The sequence below is a fragment of the Monodon monoceros genome, unplaced genomic scaffold, assembly GCF_005190385.1.
Source record: "Monodon monoceros isolate NGI ecotype Baffin Bay Population unplaced genomic scaffold, NGI_Narwhal_1 Super_Scaffold_17, whole genome shotgun sequence".
NCBI classification, from domain to species: Eukaryota; Metazoa; Chordata; class Mammalia; order Artiodactyla; family Monodontidae; genus Monodon; species Monodon monoceros.
Window position 1 is genome coordinate 6,113,181 of NW_021703773.1, and position 18,473 is coordinate 6,131,653.

The window sequence follows — 18,473 nt, forward strand, 5'->3', positions numbered from 1 at the left end:
ATCACGCCTGTCCCCTCCTTGGGGACTGTGCCTCTCAGTCCTTACTCTGCTTTTCGTTTTCCTTCTGAGCTTTGATCAGAGTGGTAACCAGCTTGTTATTTATTTTGGGTCCTCTCTGGAGAATGTAAGCCAGGTGAGGGCAGGGCCTTTGCCAGCCTGTTGGCCTCTGTCTTCCTGGTGCTAGAACACCTGGGATCCAAGGCCACACGTGCACGGGTGTACCTGTTGAGTTAATGAGGGAACCTGCACAGCGTGGCCGTTAATGACTTCCTCTACCTGCCTCCCAGGGTTTGCGTAAGGGTCAGGGGACCGTGGCTGTGAAAGTAATTTGAAAAAGTTCAGAGAAATATGCCAAGTGTGAACCATTAACATCCGTCTCCTGCAGGAGGTGGACGACATTCCTTTGCTAAAATCTCTCAGCAGCCTTGAGGTGAGCCTGGCAGACCCTAGACGCTTTCCAAGAGCCTCACTCCCACCTCCACTGGGGTCCTTGAAGCAAGACCTCAGATCACAGAACAGTCCAGCTCAGCTTTACTCGTGTTCGCCCAGCGCCTGCTGCGTGGTGACGGATGCAGGAGTTCCCCGGGGCATAATTCCGCCTCTGTCCTCGGAAAACTCACAAGCTAATGGGCGAGACCAACCTGCAAACCAATAAATCCTCATGCAGGGACGCGTGCCACAGCACAGGCAAGTTGAGGTACCCGTGTCAGCGGGGGTAAGCAGTGATTAACCTCAAGGAGATGGGGAGATGATGGCAGGATCCCTCGGAAGACGAGGCCCCGCCCTCTGGGAACTTACACCTTGAGCCCGTGTGTCTCGACTTCGACCTCTCCCTAACCCATCTCCACCCAGTGTTTAGACAGTTTTTCCTGATCACCCGCAACATGAACTTTTTTTTTTTTTTTTTTTTTGTGGTACGCGGGCCTCTCACTGTTGTGGCCTCTCCCGTTGCGGAGCACAGGCTCCGGACGCGCAGGCTCAGCGGCCATGGCTCACGGGCCCAGCCGCTCTGCGGCATGTGGGATCTTCCCGGACCGGGGCGTGAACCCGTGTCCCCTGCGTCGGCAGGCGGACTCTCAACCACTGCACCATCAGGGAAGCCCAACTAAATGAATTTTTAATCCCACAGATATACAGTGTATCTGTTTAGCCTTTGTAATATCTTAGCTGTTTTACCCCCCAAGGATGCCTGCAGGGAATGCGTGCTCTTACCGCCCGCCTTTCTGCCCTCCCGGCCCATTCGGCTGACCCCTGTCAACCTCTCCTGCATGCCCTGATGGCGTGGCAAGTCTTCCCTTCTGTTGACAGTCACCAAATATGCAGCCTTGGGACACACACAGGCCAGAGCTCAGTGCACCAGGGGCCTTCCTGGGGGCTTGGTGGCTGGTCTCTAGGTTTAAGGGTGCTCCTGGCTCCTTCACCTCTTCTCCTGTGAGGCCATTTGGGAAGCCTCACCCAGATGATCACCCTGCTGGCTCCCCAGTATCCTTCTGTGTGGCCCTGACATGTCAGAATGCTCTCACTTCTGCCAAATCAATGTGGCCCCCACCCCGCATGGCACACAGGGTTGGGACTCCGCCGTCTCCTCTTAACTGTCATCTTCCACGTGCCATCCCTCATCTTACCATTTCGGCATCACTGGCAGCCCGAGGCCACCCAGCTGGGCACTGTTTGGCCCAGGACAGATGCCAGGCTGGGCCACGTGCTTCCTGTGTGCAGCTCTGGTCTCCAGACTGTCAGCCTCCTGTGGGTGAGGACTGCTTCCCATTCTTCTCTGCTTCTCCCTCTGCCTGAAGCAGTGGTCCTTGCACACTTGTTGGTTGATTGGCCTACTTTTTCCTTCTCAGTCCAATAGGGAAAGCAGGAATTTTTCCTTTTATAAGTTTTCTCATTGAATACAGGGCACTGAGTAGGGACTTAAAACATGTTTGTTGAATGAATTGAACTAGAGAATGTTTTTGTTTCTTTTGACACCATTTAGACAACATGGCACACTCAGGTCCTGGTATCCTGGAGCTTGACTTTGAGTGTCAAGTAGCTCCCAAGGCTTGAACCCATCACCGGCCTCTCAAAGTCACAATTTCTCAGGAGCTGAGCAGGGTACCAGCCAGGTGTCATTCTGTCACAGGGTTGGTTTTCTCCTGGAGGAAGAGCCATCACATTTCAGCTCCATCATGGAACCAATTGTCATAAAGCAGTGCCTTCTAGATTCTGTCTTAGGTACTCTCGACAATACTCTTTTGGGGGGCTCTTTTTAGAGCCGCTTTTGGTTGGGTTGGATTAGCAGAGACATTTAGACATTCTGCTTTGCAAATTCCTGGAGAAATTACATCCCTGTCATATTTGAACACTCTCAAATAGGAAAGAATTACTTTATTGAGTTTCCCCCCCCCCCTCCTCCTAAATGTTTGAAGCTAACAAAATGTTTTCAAGCAATTTCTCGCCACTGGATTTGGTGAAACTCACTTCAAGTGTCTTTCCAGAGCCTTTCATAGAAAAGTAATTGTGTAATTAGCTATAAATTAGTAAAAATTATGCTAATTACTTCCAGGTGTGACATATTTTGTGCTTAAAAACGAGTAAGAGAAATAAAGGAGCTGTCACTGGGGTTCCCAAGTGAAGCTTGGCCCAGGCAGCTTGGCAGGCTGATGTGCACATTTACTTAATATTATTTTTTTAATTATGTAATTTCTGAATAAGTACAAACAGACCCGAGAACAAAAGTACAACAGACAAAACCCAGGGGTGGTTGTTTTTGTGTGTGTGCGTAATTAAAAGGAGGCTCAGTAGAAGGCTTTTCAGGACTTTTCAAACTTGTAAGGGGGGACTGGAGGTGGTGGGATAGGGGGATGTCGGGGTCAAAGAGGTCTCTGGGGTTCCTGGGCTCTTGAAGCCAGAAGGGGTCTGATGGCCCCCTGGAGGGTTGCCCTCTTCACACCCCCTTCACGCTTTCAGTTCTGATTATCAAGGTGATGTGTACCATGGCCAAGACATGGCGGCTGTGATGTGCTAATGGCATTGCACATCATTTGCATACGGCTCTTTTTTTTAAAAAAGCTGAGGTGACATTGATTTATCACTTTATGTAAGTTTCACGTGGACAACATTCTATTTTGACTTCTGAACGCACCACACTGTGCTCACCACCAAAAGTTTAGTTTCCAGCCCTTACCGTGCAGTTGACCCCTTTCACCCATTTTGCCCTCCCCAACCCGCTTTCCCTCAAGTAACCACTGATCTGTTCTCTGTGTCTACGTTTTTGCATTTGTTTTGTTTGTTTGTCTGTTTATTTATTTAATATTCCACGTATGAGTGAAATCATACAGTATTTGTCTTTCTTTGTCCGACTTATTTCACTTAGCATAATACCCTCAAGATCTACCCATGTTGTTGCACATGGCAAACTTTCATCTTTTTAATGGCTGAGTAGTATTCCAGTGTGTGTGTGTGTGTGTGTGTGTGTGTGTGTGTGTGTGTGTGTGTGCCACATCTTCTTTATCCATTCATCTCTTGATAGGCACTTAGGTCATCATTTCCATGTCTTGGCTATTGTAATTAATGCTGCAATGAATATAGGAGTGCATATATCTTATCAAATTAGTGTTTTTATATTTGGGTAAACACCCAGTAGTGGAATAGCTGGACCATATGGTGGTTCTATTTTTAGTTTTCTGAACCACCTTAGCACTATTTTCCATAGTGGCTGCCCCACTTTCCATTCCCACCAACAGTGTGCATTCAGCTCTTTATGTGGCACAGTGCTTTACTGTATTGGTTTTTCTATCCTGTGAGGTATGTAGAACAGGTTTTCGTAGCATACACGGAAGTCTGAAGGACCACATTCTCCCGGGATGAAGTAAAGGGAGAAAGGAGAAGGTGGGATCTCTTTCCTTCCTGTTTTTCTTCCAACCTTTCCCTCCTCTCCCTCTTCCTCTTTCTTTTTAAGTTCATTCCACTATGATTGGGACCACTCTACTCTGTGCCCACTCGCGACGGTGGCAAGGTGTAAACCAGCCAATCCGTCCATCTGTCAGTCAGACATGCTGGGTTCTGTGGTAGGTGCTGGGCATCCAGAGACCAATATCGTGTCAAAGCTCGCTGTTGGAGGAGACAGACATGAGGAAATACTTTGATGGAATACGGGCAGTACTCTGATTACGGTGACCCCAGGGCTTGGGATTTCTAAGGATAAAGCCACTTTCAAATATTCCATCTCATTGTCTTTCCATGAGTACATTTGTGCTCATGATACGTTGCGTCCCCAGCTTTGATTTGAAGGACTTGGTCCCCAGGGCTGTAACAGAGGAACGTAGAAAGTGCTGTGGCTGGACGAGAATCATCCTCCAAGAGGACGGGCACGTCAGTTCGGTCTTCAAGGGTAAGCGGAAGCTTTCCAGGCAGAGAAGGAGAGAAAGGGAATTCTTTCTGTAGAGGTGATGGCTGAGAAGGACTTTGGAGGATGACTAAGAACTGGAAGAGGAGATGCTAGCTGCGGGGCTGGGGTGGGGCAGGAGGGGCAAAACACAAAGGCGTCAGACACTGTGATGTCTTGGGGCAACTACAAGTGTTTTGGTGTCACTGGAGCATTAAGAGTGAGGAGAGGGGTAGGGAAAGGAGGCCGGGCTCAAGGAGAGCCTGGTTGGCTCTACCCTGGAGCATGGACTTTGGAATATAGAGAAGCCACTGTAAGATAAAGTCCAGTTAGTGCATGGATGTGCGTGTGTATGGGAGACAGGGACAGAGGGAGATTAGCAGAGCCAAGGTCTTTCTGACCATAACGCTCACGTTCTCTGGCCTTCCCCAAGGAAAGCTGGTTCATATTTTCAAGAAGACAAATTTAAAGACTGATGGGCCAGCTGGGCTTAGAGGCGAAGATCCTCCATCTCTCACTGGAGAGCAGGGATTCCCCCGGGAGAGACCTTGAAGGGATGTCCTGAGAGAGTGGCTTTCTGACCTGGTCTGCTGGTCACCCTGTGGCCTCCACTCACCGTCACAGGCTGCAGACCGCATCACACCTCCAGCCTTCAGCCCTACGCATTTAAGGCAATAGATTCTCGAGGGGCAGCTGCTCTGGGAGCTTACCAAGGGCACCCATTTAAGAGGAAAAGGAATAAAAAGCACATGTATTTTCTTCAACACTCTTGACGTTCTCACAACCTCCTTCTAAGTTTCTGTCTTTCTGATCTGCAGATTAAAAAAAAACACCTCATTGAAATATCTTTTTCAAACAGAAAGATATTTGGAATTATTATTATTATTTTTTAACATCTTTATTGGAGTATAATTTCTTTACAATGGTGTGTTAGTTTCTGCTTTATAACAAAGTGAATCAGTTATACATATACATATGTTCCCATATCTCTTCCCTCTTGCATCTCCCTCCCTCCCACCCTCCCTATCCCACCCCTCTAGGTGGTCACAAAGCACCCAGCTGATCTCCCTGTGCTATGCGGCTGCTTCCCACTAGCTATCTATTTTACGTTTGGTAGTGTATATATGTCCATGCCACTCTCTCACTTTGTCACAGAAAGATAGAGAAATATTAAGGAAGTGCAGGAAAAACAAAGTAAAAAAACCCAAAACAAACAAACAAACAAAAAACCCCGAAACAACAATGACAGCAACAACCGCAAACAAAAAGGTGCAGGTCTGGAGGCAGGAAAGCCGGGTCACATCCTGATTCTGGCCCTCCTCATCCATCTCATGTGACTTGAGTCACCTTCCCACCCAGTCTTCAGATTCTGCATTTTTAAAACAAGAGGATTGAGCTAATTTATCTCAAAGTTCTTCCCAGCTCAGATCTGTAACCTCTGCATTTTAAAATTTTACTTTCAGTAGCAGCATGAGAAAACACCTTTATTTTTCCTTTTATTCTTATCCTACAGATGAAGATGGTAGCAGGGCTGAGTATTATGTGGGCTGGAGAGGGACTTTCTCACAGTTAGGCTGTGGGACATTTGAAAGTGTTAACCATCAAAAATATTTCCTTTCCTACATTTTCCATTTCCCCAGGGTCAAGGTGTTTTTAATGCGGAACCCTAGGTTGTTGGATCAGGAGACACGTTTTGTTTTCTTCCTATAAAAGGCAGCTTGTGTGTTGTCACTAGCCCCGCCCTTGTGTAACCATATTTATAGCATTAATGATGACAAGGATGCTGAGGACGATGGGAACTAGCATCTGTTGAGTGCCTGCCTCTGTGGGTCAGACATTAGTCTAAGAGCTTTGTGTGTACTTCATCCTATGGGGTGGGTATCATTATTATGCCCATTTCACAGATGAGGGCATACACACCCAGGGAAGTTGTCACCAGGACTCCTTCTGTGCTGGGCTTGAGGAAGGCACATACATTCAGAATAGGATTCTTGTGGGTTCGATCCCTGCACTCCTGAGTCTCATGTCCCTGGCCAGCCACCCAGGACTCCTTAGGATTCAATGAGACAATCTTTGTGACAAGCACTTTGCAGACTGTGATGTACCATACGCATGCAGACAGAAACCGACGAGAACCAGCGCCAGGGCAGATGGGACTAATGTGGCCACAGTGGGCCAAGCCTCCCCAGCAGGACGGCTGGAATCCCAGAAAAGGCAGAGACGCTGAGGCCAGGCTGGGGAGAGGATGTCTTGCGGGCGGAGCTGGGGCCTCTCTGCCTGAGGCTCCCTCCTCCTGGGGCAGGTGGCCTTCCTCCCAGGAGCTCCGTCTTGCCCTTTGATTCTTCCTGGCTTCTTTCCTTTTAGAACCAGGCATGGGGTCAATCTGCTTTCTCATTACCCAAGAGGTCAAGTCTAGCCACCTTGGCTGGCACGAAAGCCCTCCCCAGCTGGCCCTGCCCCAGGAACCTGGCCCCATTTCCTGCAGCTCACCCCCAGACACCTCCTTCTGCTCCAGTGGCCACTCTCCTTGGTGTTCCCCGTAGACTAGGCACAGTTGTCCCTTTGGTGTCTTGACTGACGCTGTCCCTTTCCTGAAGTACTGGCTTCTCCCCACTCAACCCCAATGACAGCTGAAGTTCCACCTCCTTTCAAGGCCTTTGCTTCAGGCCTTTCTGTCAAATGTGGGCTCTTAGTGCCCTTTATCTCCGTCAGTCTTACTGGCCATCTGGGTGTGGCTCTTCTGGAGGAGATTCAGCCTTTTGTAAAAAACACCCTTAAGCTTTGCATTTGGAATTTTGCCCATAGTGCCTTGCCTTGAGCCGCTCTTTGTAGGGAGAAAGAGGAACGCTGTGGACAACCTTGGCCTTCCTCTAGATCTGTTTTGTGGACAGGCTGGTTAAGCGTTCATCTCCCAGGATGGCCTGACTGCGGTTAGAAAGGGTTCTGTGCTTGCAGCCCCGGGGAGTGTTTGCAGTGGCACCAAAGCCCTGTTAACTCCAACTAGTGTCTCCAACTCCCTGGTCAGGGAGTCTGGCCTCGGCCAGATGAGAGATCTCTCCATACCTGCTATACAGGCCAACACCTCTTGCGATAACTCCCAGAAGAGAGAATTTGAAAGAAGTCAACTCATTCCAAAAATGCCTTTGTCAGTGTGTCTCTGTAGGGGTGGTCAAGACTGGCTGTATAGGGTAGGCGGCTGGAGCCATATGAAAACTGTGGCTCCTTGAATTTCAAGATGGCGACGAGCAGAGCATCAAACCTACACGGGCCTTTCTGACTCGGGAGAGGTTGGGGGTCGTGCGGACATGCAAGTTGACACCATGAACCGGCTCTGCTGGCTTCTGTGCCTGGTGTGTTGGCTGCTGTCACAGGTGCAGGCGGTGGTGGTGTTGGTGTGTGTTAATTTCTTCTTCTTTTTACTCAGCAATTTCCAAGTTAGATAATAATAGTAAGCATCTACCGCATGACCAGCGGTGTTTACAACACCATGAAGGGGGGGATTCACAAAATCAGTAGAAGATACTGGCTCTCCCTTGAGAGATGTTTACAGTATTATCAAAGAGAAAAGAGATATATGCATTCCGTTCCCATTTATCTCCATCGGATGAAGAATTGCAGGCTCAGAGAGGCTAACTGGTTTGCCAAAGTCACACAGCTACTCCAGGGCTCCAGTACTTTCTGTGTAGCCTTACCCATGAAACACTTAAAGAATTGGTCCACTTGGTGCAGAGTCCTAGGAGCTGTGTGAGGTCAGGGAAGCAGGGGCGACCGGTCAGGGTCATGGACCAGTCGGGGCCGACTTGGAGAGGAGGAAGGGTTTAGGTTGGGGGGAGGATGCAGTGGGGGGAGGGCGTTCTGCCATCAGGGAGGTGGGTCTGGCTCCATCGAAGGGGGCTGCGAGGTCAGGGGGCCCTCTTTGCTCACTCTTTTCCTTCCAAATGAGGTACCAGTTCTCTGGGGCCATCTCTCTCTTAATCCCAGTTCAGTGTTTTTCAAGCTTTTTGGACCACAACCCTCAGTAAGAAATTTTCAGGTGTGGCCAGTACACACACATGTGTATGTGTGTGTGTGCACGTGCTTCCGTGTGTTTACTTACCTTTATGATGCAAGTGGATGTATTCTATTATATTCTGTTATGTAATTAAAATCAGATGACGGCACACCAAATTGAGGCACTACCCCGACTGGACTTGGACGCCACGCTGCCATAATTACTAGATGGAGAGTTCTTTTGCCCTCAAAGCCCACACAGAAGGAAGGGCTATGTCTTCAGCTCTGAGAGCCTGTGGAACTCTCTCTCTCTCTCTCTCTCTCTCTTTGGATGCCTAAAACTCATCCTGCTGGCATTCTGCCCTTCCACTGCCCACCCACTGCCAGGATCTCAGACCCTCCTACCATGGGTTTAATTACATTTTCATGCAATTGCATTTTCTCTTCCCAATATGAGGAAGTACACCTTCCTCACGAGAAAACACCATCCTAGAGGATGAACAAGACACAGCAGGTGGTAAGGACTCCTGAGCCCATTTCCCCAGCTCCTCCGAAGCCCAGCCCTGTGCCTTTTCTATAGCAGGCGTTCAGCAAGTGTTAAGAGATTGAGAAATTGGTTGAGTATCTCAGAAGGATTTGGAAGTTTTCTAAGGAGTTGAACGTGACTTTAGCATTACTGGTTTAAAAGGCCTCTTGGTGGGGCAGGCATTTGACGGTTCCCCTTGCAGGCTCGCAAGGAACGCCTCACCTTCTCAGCTGTTCTCCCTCTTATCATGTTTTTCCTCTGACTCAGCTTTGCTTTCCAGCCTCAGGTACTTCTGGGGCTCATACCCCATTGCTTTTTACTGAGAGAAGCTAAATGGGATGGTGGCGAGTTTGATGAGACCCACGCACTCTGGCTGGCCTGTTCTCTGAGCCAGACAGCAGAAACCCCCCAACATAACCCGCTCACCTCACCCACAGCGCGGGGAGAGCACTGACCTCAGTGTCAGGAAACTTCACGTCGGAATCCCCTTACCCAGGTGAGTGACATTGGGGCAATGGCTTAGCGTCTTGGTACTTCATTTCTCTTCCCTTGTCATCCTCTTGCGTGTTGAGATGACCACATTACCTAACACGTGGCAACTTTACCTGTTTGGTAGTTGAATGATACCTACCTGCATTTGTAACCTTCGTTTTGCATAACGGCTTCCCTGCTCATCTTTGAACTGTGTGAATTGTTTTATGACCGACCCAATTGACTGGGGAGCTGAGGTTGGGTTATCCAAGATTACTCAGCTAATAAGCAGTGGAGTTAGAATTCAAACTCAGATTTTCTCTTTCCAAAGTCTATATTCTTATCCTCATGATTTAATGTAATTATATCAGCCCATTAAGTTAATGCTTATTTCCTCCGGCCCAGCGGCACTCTGAAAGGAGTGAACTTCTGTTGATGGAGGGAGGGTTGACTCGTGGTGGAGACAGGAAAGCAGTGGTCAGAGGAGGGAGAGGAAAGGAAGGCAGAGGGTGTGAGTGAAGACCCAAATTTAGGAATCACAGGAGGCTCACGGTTGAAGGCTTCCTGGGTCGTTTCACTGCTGTTTCAGCTCCCTGGGTCCCTGGGCAGCAGCCATCAGATACGCCATCAGTGATTTTAATCAACAAACCAATGAACCGACATTTACTTGGGGATTTCGAGGCTGACGCAGAAGACTCATTGTTGGCGAGCGCTTTGCACTGAGGTCATTTTCCATGGCAGCACACCCCCAGGCCGCCAGCCCTTGAGTTTGGAATCAGAGGGGTGGGTGATGTTCTTCGCAGAGTCCGTGAGCCCCTGGTGGTTTCCATCTCATTGTCACATCAGTGCAGAAGGGGAGCGGGTGGGGTCAGTGTTGGGATGGGGCCATCTTCTCTGACGACTCAGCCTCCTCCATGGGCCGTGTCAGTCAATGACTTCTTTTCCTTTTCTCAGTTTCCAACCTGGTCTTTACAACGTGATATGACATTCTTTGCTCTAATGAATAAGCCTATGTGGTGGGGCGGGGGGTTGTTTTAGCCCTGCTCCCATTTTATAGATGAGGAAACTTGGGCTCAAAGAGAGACTGGGACACCCCCCCCTCCTCTCTACAATGTCCTGAAGCTGGATTTGGATCTAAGTGTGCTGATTTCAGAGTCCACCATCATTGACTTTTCCTCAGGTGCCTCAGCTCTTAGAGAGAGGACCAGGTAAGGGAGCAATGTGAGTTACCCAGGCAGTCACAGGCTCCTACAGAGGACCTCAAATCCTGAGACCCTTGGCTGCTGGAAGGCAGGTCTATGTTGAAGCTTTTGGTTTCCTGTTCTCAGTACTTCCTCTGGAGGATTTCTCTCCAACAGGTGTAACTCAGTCACCTGCATAAGTGTTATTAAAAACTCTAAGACAGGGTCTGTAAAAGCAAACCAAATAATTCAGAAGTCTCCCTTTCGCCACCCCCTCTTTACCAGTAGCTACTGTTAATAGTTCTGTGTGTGTGTCTTCCAGACGTTTTAAGCATGTATATGCTTATATGTATGCGTGTGTTATATGTAAAATGCTTTTAAGCATAAGCAGGATCATACTATACATATAATTCTGCAACTTGCTTTTACACTGAAGAACGTTTTATGGACATGCCTTCATGTTAGTATCCACAGTCCTGCCTCATTCTTTTTTTTTGTTTTTTTGCAGTACGCGGGCCTCTCACTGCTGTGGCCTCTCCCGTTGCGGAGCACAGGCTCCGGACGCGCAGGCTCAGCGGCCATGGCTCACGGGCCCAGCCGCTCCGCGGCATGTGGGATCTTCCCGGACCGGGGCATGAACCCGTGTCCCCTGCATCGGCAGGCGGACTCTCAACCACTGCGCCACCAGGGAAGCCCCTGCCTCATTCTTTTTAATGCATGCTTGGTGTTAATATTTCATTTTATGGATGAACCCGTTTATTTAACCTATTACCAATGGGTGGATGCTTAGGTTGATTCCAGCTTTTTTCTATTACAAACAGTGCTTTTGTGAGCATCCTTGTGTAGTTGGAGAAATTCATATAAATGAAATTTCTGGCCTGCAGGATTCGTGCATTTATAATTTTGATCGATATTGCCACATTGCTCTCTGAAGTGGTTGTCCCATTCACAACATCAATCTAAACATTGCTTTCTTTTTTTTTTTTTTCGTGTGTTCAGTAAATACTGTGGAAATTGGTCCTGAGGGTTTAGTCAATTACTATTGTGATTCAACTCTCCTCTCTACTACTCAGGGGTGAGTCCATCCCATTCTGGGGTGTTTGATTGGAATGCCATTTCTGCTTTCACTGGCTGGGGGATTGTGGGAAGTTTGCTTGACAAGATCTGAACCATGATTTCCTCTTGGAGATAACATGACCTCTCTTGAAGAACGGAGTTAGGGACGTCATAAGTATTTTTTTTTTAAGAATTTTTTTTTTTGATTTTAAAGCCTTTATTGAATTTGTTTCAATATTGTTTCTGTTTTTTATGGTTTTTGGCCACGAGGCATGGGACATCTTATCTCCCCAACCGGGATGGAACCCACACTCTCTGCCCTGAAAGGCAAGGTCTTAACCACTGGACTGCCAGGGAAGTCCCGACATCATGAGGATTTGTTGAGCTTCTTGTCCGAGGTCTGGCACAGAAGAGGTGTTCAAAGCATGCTGTCATTGTTCCCCACAAGTGTGGTCAACACCTGCCATCCCGCCCTAATGAGAGAGGTGGAGTGATTTGCCAAAGGACTCAGGGGGAAACCGAGGCACGGTTGTTAATTGTCTCTCTGTAGTGGCAGCATTAACACGCTTACCTGGTAGACTGCAAGTCTCTGCAGGGCAGGGCCTTTGTTTTCTACTTCTTTGTACTCTCACAAGCCCTGAGCCCAGTGGAGTTAGACATCTGGGGTGGTGGTGAGTGACAGTTGTGACCGGGGACGATGTGTACCAGGAGGAGACCCTGTGGAGGCAGAATCCGTTTTAGAGTCCACATCCATTAGGAGACCCAAATGATGCTTCCCACTTTTTCCTATTTAGTGAATTTCAGAAAGGAGCATCAGCAGGAATTGGAGGAAGGGAAAAAAAACAAACCAAAAACCAGTCTGGGCCCAGAAAGCCCTTTTAGACATTGTTTTTGGGACACGCTTGTGAAGCTGGGAGGAATCTGGATGCTGTTTGGGAAGATGTGTCGGTAATTTGCACTCAGGAGGGGATGCTGTGGCCCCCAAGTGGCCTCGCTGGATGTGCAGTGGGCAGAGCCCTGCTCCCATTGGGCTGGTACTGGGAGGGCCACTGCTTTGCTCTCCCTGTGACTTTCCACCTACTCTTTTGGACTTTCCTCTCTCTATTTTTGGAAAGGGCCTTGTGCTTTATTCCCTCCCCATACTGCCTGTCCACTCCAAAGGCATCTGGTGTCAAGAACTCTATCTGAAAAGCTTGATCTGTGGAGGGCTGTCAATCATGCCCCAGAACTGGCTGGCCCCGGTGGGGGAGGGGAGGGGGAGGGGAGGGAGCAGGGCCATGCCCCGGGGTGTGGAGTCAGGTCGGGCTAGGGGACCAGGTGACTGGAGTTGTGATCTCACTGCATCACATCTCTCCGTGCCTCAGCCTTCCCTTCTGTTAAATGCAGTTAAAGTTGCCCTTGTCTCAAAATGAGGGAGTTACAAGGGCAGCTCAGATGTTTGACACCAGAGCAAGAGAAATCACAGGGAGGAAATTCCTCTGTCAGTAATTCAGGAAAGTGGGGTTGCATTCATGTCGCTCCTGGGTCCTCGGGGATTGAGAAGACGTGCCAAACTTATAATCTCGCATGCAGTGGTTGGAGCCTCCTGCCTGCCTGTGCCTAGTTTAATCACAGAGGGCTGAGTCCTATTTCCTTCCTTGCCTCTACTAGCTGTATGGTCTTGGGCAACTTACTTCAATTCTTTGGGCCAGATTTCCTCGTATATAAAGTGGACATAACATTAGCACCCCCTTAGGTTGTGAGAGGATTCGCTATTATTATCTTTGGCTGCACGTGAAAATTCCATTTCAGGGAGATAGATACTTCTTGGCCTTCAGTCAAGTAGGCTATAGATCAGTATGCTACAGACCATGCTATATGCTATAGTATGTTATGCTATATATGCTACAAACAATAAACTACGATACTGCATGCTATGCATTGTGGAAACCCCTTTGTGGGCAGTGGGGAAGCTTCAGGAAAGGAAAGGTGTTTTTGGGTGGCAGGAGGGTTTTCCAAACTATTTTCCATGTGTTCCAGTCCATTGCGTTCCATCTTACGGCGTTAATACCATTCAATGCGCTTTTACTCAGCACTTAGTGTGCCGAGTGAGGAAATCCAGTGACTTTCTCTGATTCAGCCTGGATCTGAGGGCAAGAGACAGTGACAGAAAGGGCAAATCAGAATCAAAGTCCTGCTGAAGAGCTTCTAAAGAAAAGAGTAATAACTTCTGAGCTCTGGCTTCTAACCCAGCCCATGTCTGGGCATGGCCCACATGCCTGGGTCCAGAGTTGAAAGAGAAGCCTGGTCTCTTAGCAACATGTTTATGTTGGTTTGGCTTTGAGATGAAAGTGAGGACATGATTTCCACTCCTGGGCAGCTGGGCCCGGAACATTGGAGAGAGATGAGGTTAATTGTTCCCTTTTTTAAATTGGCTAGGGTCCTTTTATTCCTACCTCAACTCTATTAAAAAAAGATATAGGATTATGTATGTGTTACACACACACACACATTCACACACCACACACACACACACACACACACACACACACACACACACATCCAGAGAAGAACAAATTAGCAAATTTCCTAACCAGGTCCTATCTGTAGGTCTGTCGTGAAGCAGTGAAGACCCCTGTGGCTTGAATGCCGGTCTCAGCACTACCAAGTGTTGATTGAGTTTTGGTCCCAGTAGTAAAAAGCATGTGTGAAATTCAAATACAGAGTTTCAAACCCTTGAGCACTTCCTGAGAGTCTCAGTGGCTTTAATAAGGGAAGGGCATCTCTTTGGTGGCAAGTGGTTATCCTTCACAGTGCAAGCACAAATTGGATCATAATTAATGAATCTGACATATGTTCCTCCTTGCCATGTATAGGAGCTCGCATTTCGTTCCTATCTATCTCCATCTCCATCACTTTATATTCCCCTCTACAAGGGGGGATGTTGCCACATTCAGATGAAAGTTTATACATTGGTAAGTTCTTCTTTAGCTTAGCGACCAGTTTGGAACAGCTTATTTCTCTCTTCTTCCTTCTCTTCCTCCCTTCCTCCTTCCTCCCTTCTAGTACCATTTGCAAATTTGGAAGTATATGATGGTGTCCTAGAGCTGCTTACCATTGCTTAAATGCGAGAGTCCCTGGTATGAGGTGGAGAGGAGACTTGCCTTGTCCAAGAGTGTTCTCGCCATTCTTTATTCTTGTTCTCTCCTTCTGTAGCATCTTTCTTCTCTGTTTTCTTCTGTCCTCACAGGGTACCATAGGGGTTCTGGTAGTTGAACTGATGTCTAAAAAGGGCATTATGAATATAGACTTAGTCTTTCCAGTGCTGAGAAGCTGGGAGAGCCACTGTAGAACTTGATTCCTGTCTCTCCTTCATTTAGCAAATGTTTACTGAGTGCTCACCATGGCTGGTCACTACCCCCAACACTAGAACTAGGAAGACCAATAAGATATAGTCCTGGCCCTTTAGGGGCCTTTGCACCTAGCCTCATTTATCATTCTGTATCCTTACCGCATCCTTCGCCAGTGGGGTCCGCTTTCTCTCCTCCACACCTCACATTGACTTTGAGGCATCCCAACTGATTTGCTCATTTGTGGGATGGGCACACGTGCTCCTCTCAGCCTCCTTTGGATGTGGCCAAAGTCACACATCTGTGTCAGGGAGAGTAGGCTTCTCTCTAAACAGATGCCTCTGGACCAAATGTTTGTGTCCCCTCAAAATTCATATGTTGAAATCTTAACCCCCAGGATGACGAGATTAGGAGGTGGGGCCTTTGGGAGGTGATTAGGACATGAGGGCAGAACCCTCATGATTAAGATTAGTGCCCTTATAAAAGAGATCCCTCCTGGGGACTGGTTTGCTATACTATGTATCCTAGGAGCCTTTTCTCTTTGGGAACTTGAGTTAGAATGAAAAAAATCTCAAAATCTAAACTTAAAAAAACAACAACACATCTTTTGGGAACTAAATAAATTTAAGGTTTATCTTTTATTTTTCCGAGTTTCCATATGAAACTAAGATGACATATAGTAAGAATTTTTGCCTCATCCCATGAGAGCCTAAAAGAGAGCATTAAATACTGTTGACAGGCTGATTCTAGGGCTGGGGCAGGGAAACTACAAGATAAGCCTACAGCACCTTGTAGCAGAAGTAAGGAAATGCTCAAAAAATGAAAAGATGAGACTGAGGAGCCATGGCGACCGTATGCAATGTGGACATTAACGGAAAAACTGATGAATGATATCTGGGCTTCGTTAACAGTAATGTACCAACGTCGGTTTCTTCATTTTGACAAATGTAGCGTGGTGAGGTAGGATGTTAGCAGTAGGGGAAACTGGGTACAGACACTACCTGTACTATCTTTCAACTTTTCTGTAAATCTAAAATGATTCAAAAATAAAATGTTTGGGGGCTTCCCTGGCGGCACAGTGGTTGAGAATCTGCCTGCCGATGCAGGGGACACGGGTTCGAGCCCTGGTCTGGGAAGATCCCACATGCCGCGGAGCAGCTAGGCCCGTGAGGCACAGCTAGTGAGCCTGCGCGTCTGGAGCTTGTGCTCGGCAGCAAGAGAGGCCGCGACAGTGAGAGGCCCGCGCCCGCGGTGAAGAGTGGCCCCCGCTCGCCGCAACTAGAGAAAGCCCTCGCACAGAAACGAAGACCCAACACAGGCAAAAACAAACAAATAAATAAATAAAAATTTAAAAAAATAATTAAAAAAATAAAATGTTTATTTACAAAAAGAAAAAAAAAAGAGACCCCTTCTGCCATGTGGGGATACAGTGAGATGACAGTGGTCTATGAACCAGGAAGCGGGCTCTCACCAGACACCGAATCTGCCAGTACCTTGACCTTGGACTTCCCAGACTCCAAGACGGTGAGAAGTTTCTGTCACAGAGTACCACCCAGTCTGTGGTACTCTGTCATAGCTGCCTGAAAGGACTAAGACACACAAGTAAGGAGAAGATAAAGGGCAGAGATGGCTCCTGCGGGTGCCAAGTCAACAGTGGCTGCACGGGAGTACTGACTTCCTTCCCCGGGCGTGTGGGGGGCAGGGAAGAGTCAGGGCCGCCACGCTGCCCCACTCCAGGGCCACGATTCACATCACTGTCTATGCAGAAGGCACCCTTGCTTTAGGAAGGACATGGATGGGTGAGTTTCCTCCACCCATGGGAGGTCTGAAAGCCAGCACCACTCAGCGGTTCAGGCAGGTAAAGTTAAGCTCAGTTACCCTGGGCGTTCGCCAGGGTAACTGACCAGAGCAAGGGTTTCTAACTCAGATCATGGAACAGGTAGTAGTTATGAAGATGCTCTCAGTCCCAGAGGGCTTGGGTGTCTGCAGGTGGCCTGGCCATGCGAGTTTGGGGCCTGTGCCCGAGTGAGGCCAAGCCAGCAGGAGGAGGTCCAGGGCCTTACCTGTGGGAGGTGAAGCCAGACATCTCCTTATCCGGGATCGCTTGGGGCAGGGGCTGAAACTGTGAGGCACGCCTGGAATGTCAGCCTAGAGCTCTTTTCACAGAGGCAAAGGGGAGGCCTTGGGTGTGTAGTTGGTCGGGCCAGGGAACTCAGTGGTGGTTTGGCTCAGAGAGGCTGGTCAGTCTTCACTGTGCCCATTTCCTATGATTCCCAAATGACCGACACTCAGGTGTCTCCTGGGCCAACTTGGGGTGGGGGGGTCCCTCCGTTACTAATCCCTGGCATCACTGATGTAGGTGATCAGGGATGAGGAAGGTAGACTCATGGTCACCTCTGGCCCCAGGCTACCCCTGTGGCGGGATGCAGGGGGGCTGCGCTCTTGCTGGGCTGCGGGCACTGCTCACCTCCCAGCTCCCGGGCTGTGTGACAGCCTGTCTGGCGGCTGTGACAGGCCGGGTACCTGCCTGCCGGCCTCCTCCCGCGCCCGATGGGCTGCCTGTTAATTGGGGAGGCGTGAGGGAAACCAGGCTGAGAGTCCCTGGCTGGGCTCTGAGCTCACACCCTTCATCAGAGTCAGGTTGTGGCCGGCCGCCTGTCACCTCCTCCGACAGGCAGGGGGCCTGGCTGTGGGCTTCATGTTTGGACATTTTATTTCAAAATTTTTCCCCCAAGAAAGGAAGGGCAGAAGAAGGCATCCCGTAATTGGGCTCGGGAAAGTGATGCTTGTCAGAGGAGGGGGTGGTGGAGGCCTGGGGGAGAAGCAGCCGTTAGCACAAGTGTGTTCCACGGAGCGAGGAAAGGGGCTTTCGTCCTTTCCCAGGGCCCTCCCTGGGCAGGGGGACAGCTCCCGGGGATGGAGTGTGTGGGTGCAGCCTGGGGGCTCTGGCTCTGCCTGGGGTGGGGGGCAATCAGGCTCTGGCAGAGGCTACTCTCTGGTCTAGATGGTAGGCTCTAGAAAAAGCATGAGGGGCGAGCAAAAGCAAGCATGTACTGAGGTCTGAGGTAGAATGTGTCTTCCCCACTTACTCCCCGCCCCCGCCATAGGAGTGTCAGAATCATAGTATGGCAGGGTCTAAGGGGTCCCAGGTTCACCCATCACAGCTCTCCAGGGCAACTGGACCAGAGAAGGAAAGGACTTGCTGAGGGTCGCACCTCTAGTTAGAAGCAGGACCTCAGATCTTAATCTCAGGCTCAGAATGATGGCGGGGGTGCTGACGTCAGGTGCTTTTGGACTTCTTTCTTTCCCAGCCAATACCGTTTCCAGCCCACAGATGTGACTAAAATCACATCCTTAGAGATTTATTCATTTAGACTCAAGCTTAGCTCACAATTATACAGCAGATTCTCCAGGGAGGGCTTATATATTAAGCTCCGTCAGTAATTTCTCCCTTAGCAAGAATGATAAGGGTGATAAAGATACTGGATACCGGGGGGCTAGTGTGTGTGTGTGTGTGTGTGTGTGTGTGTGTGTGTGTGTGTGTGTGT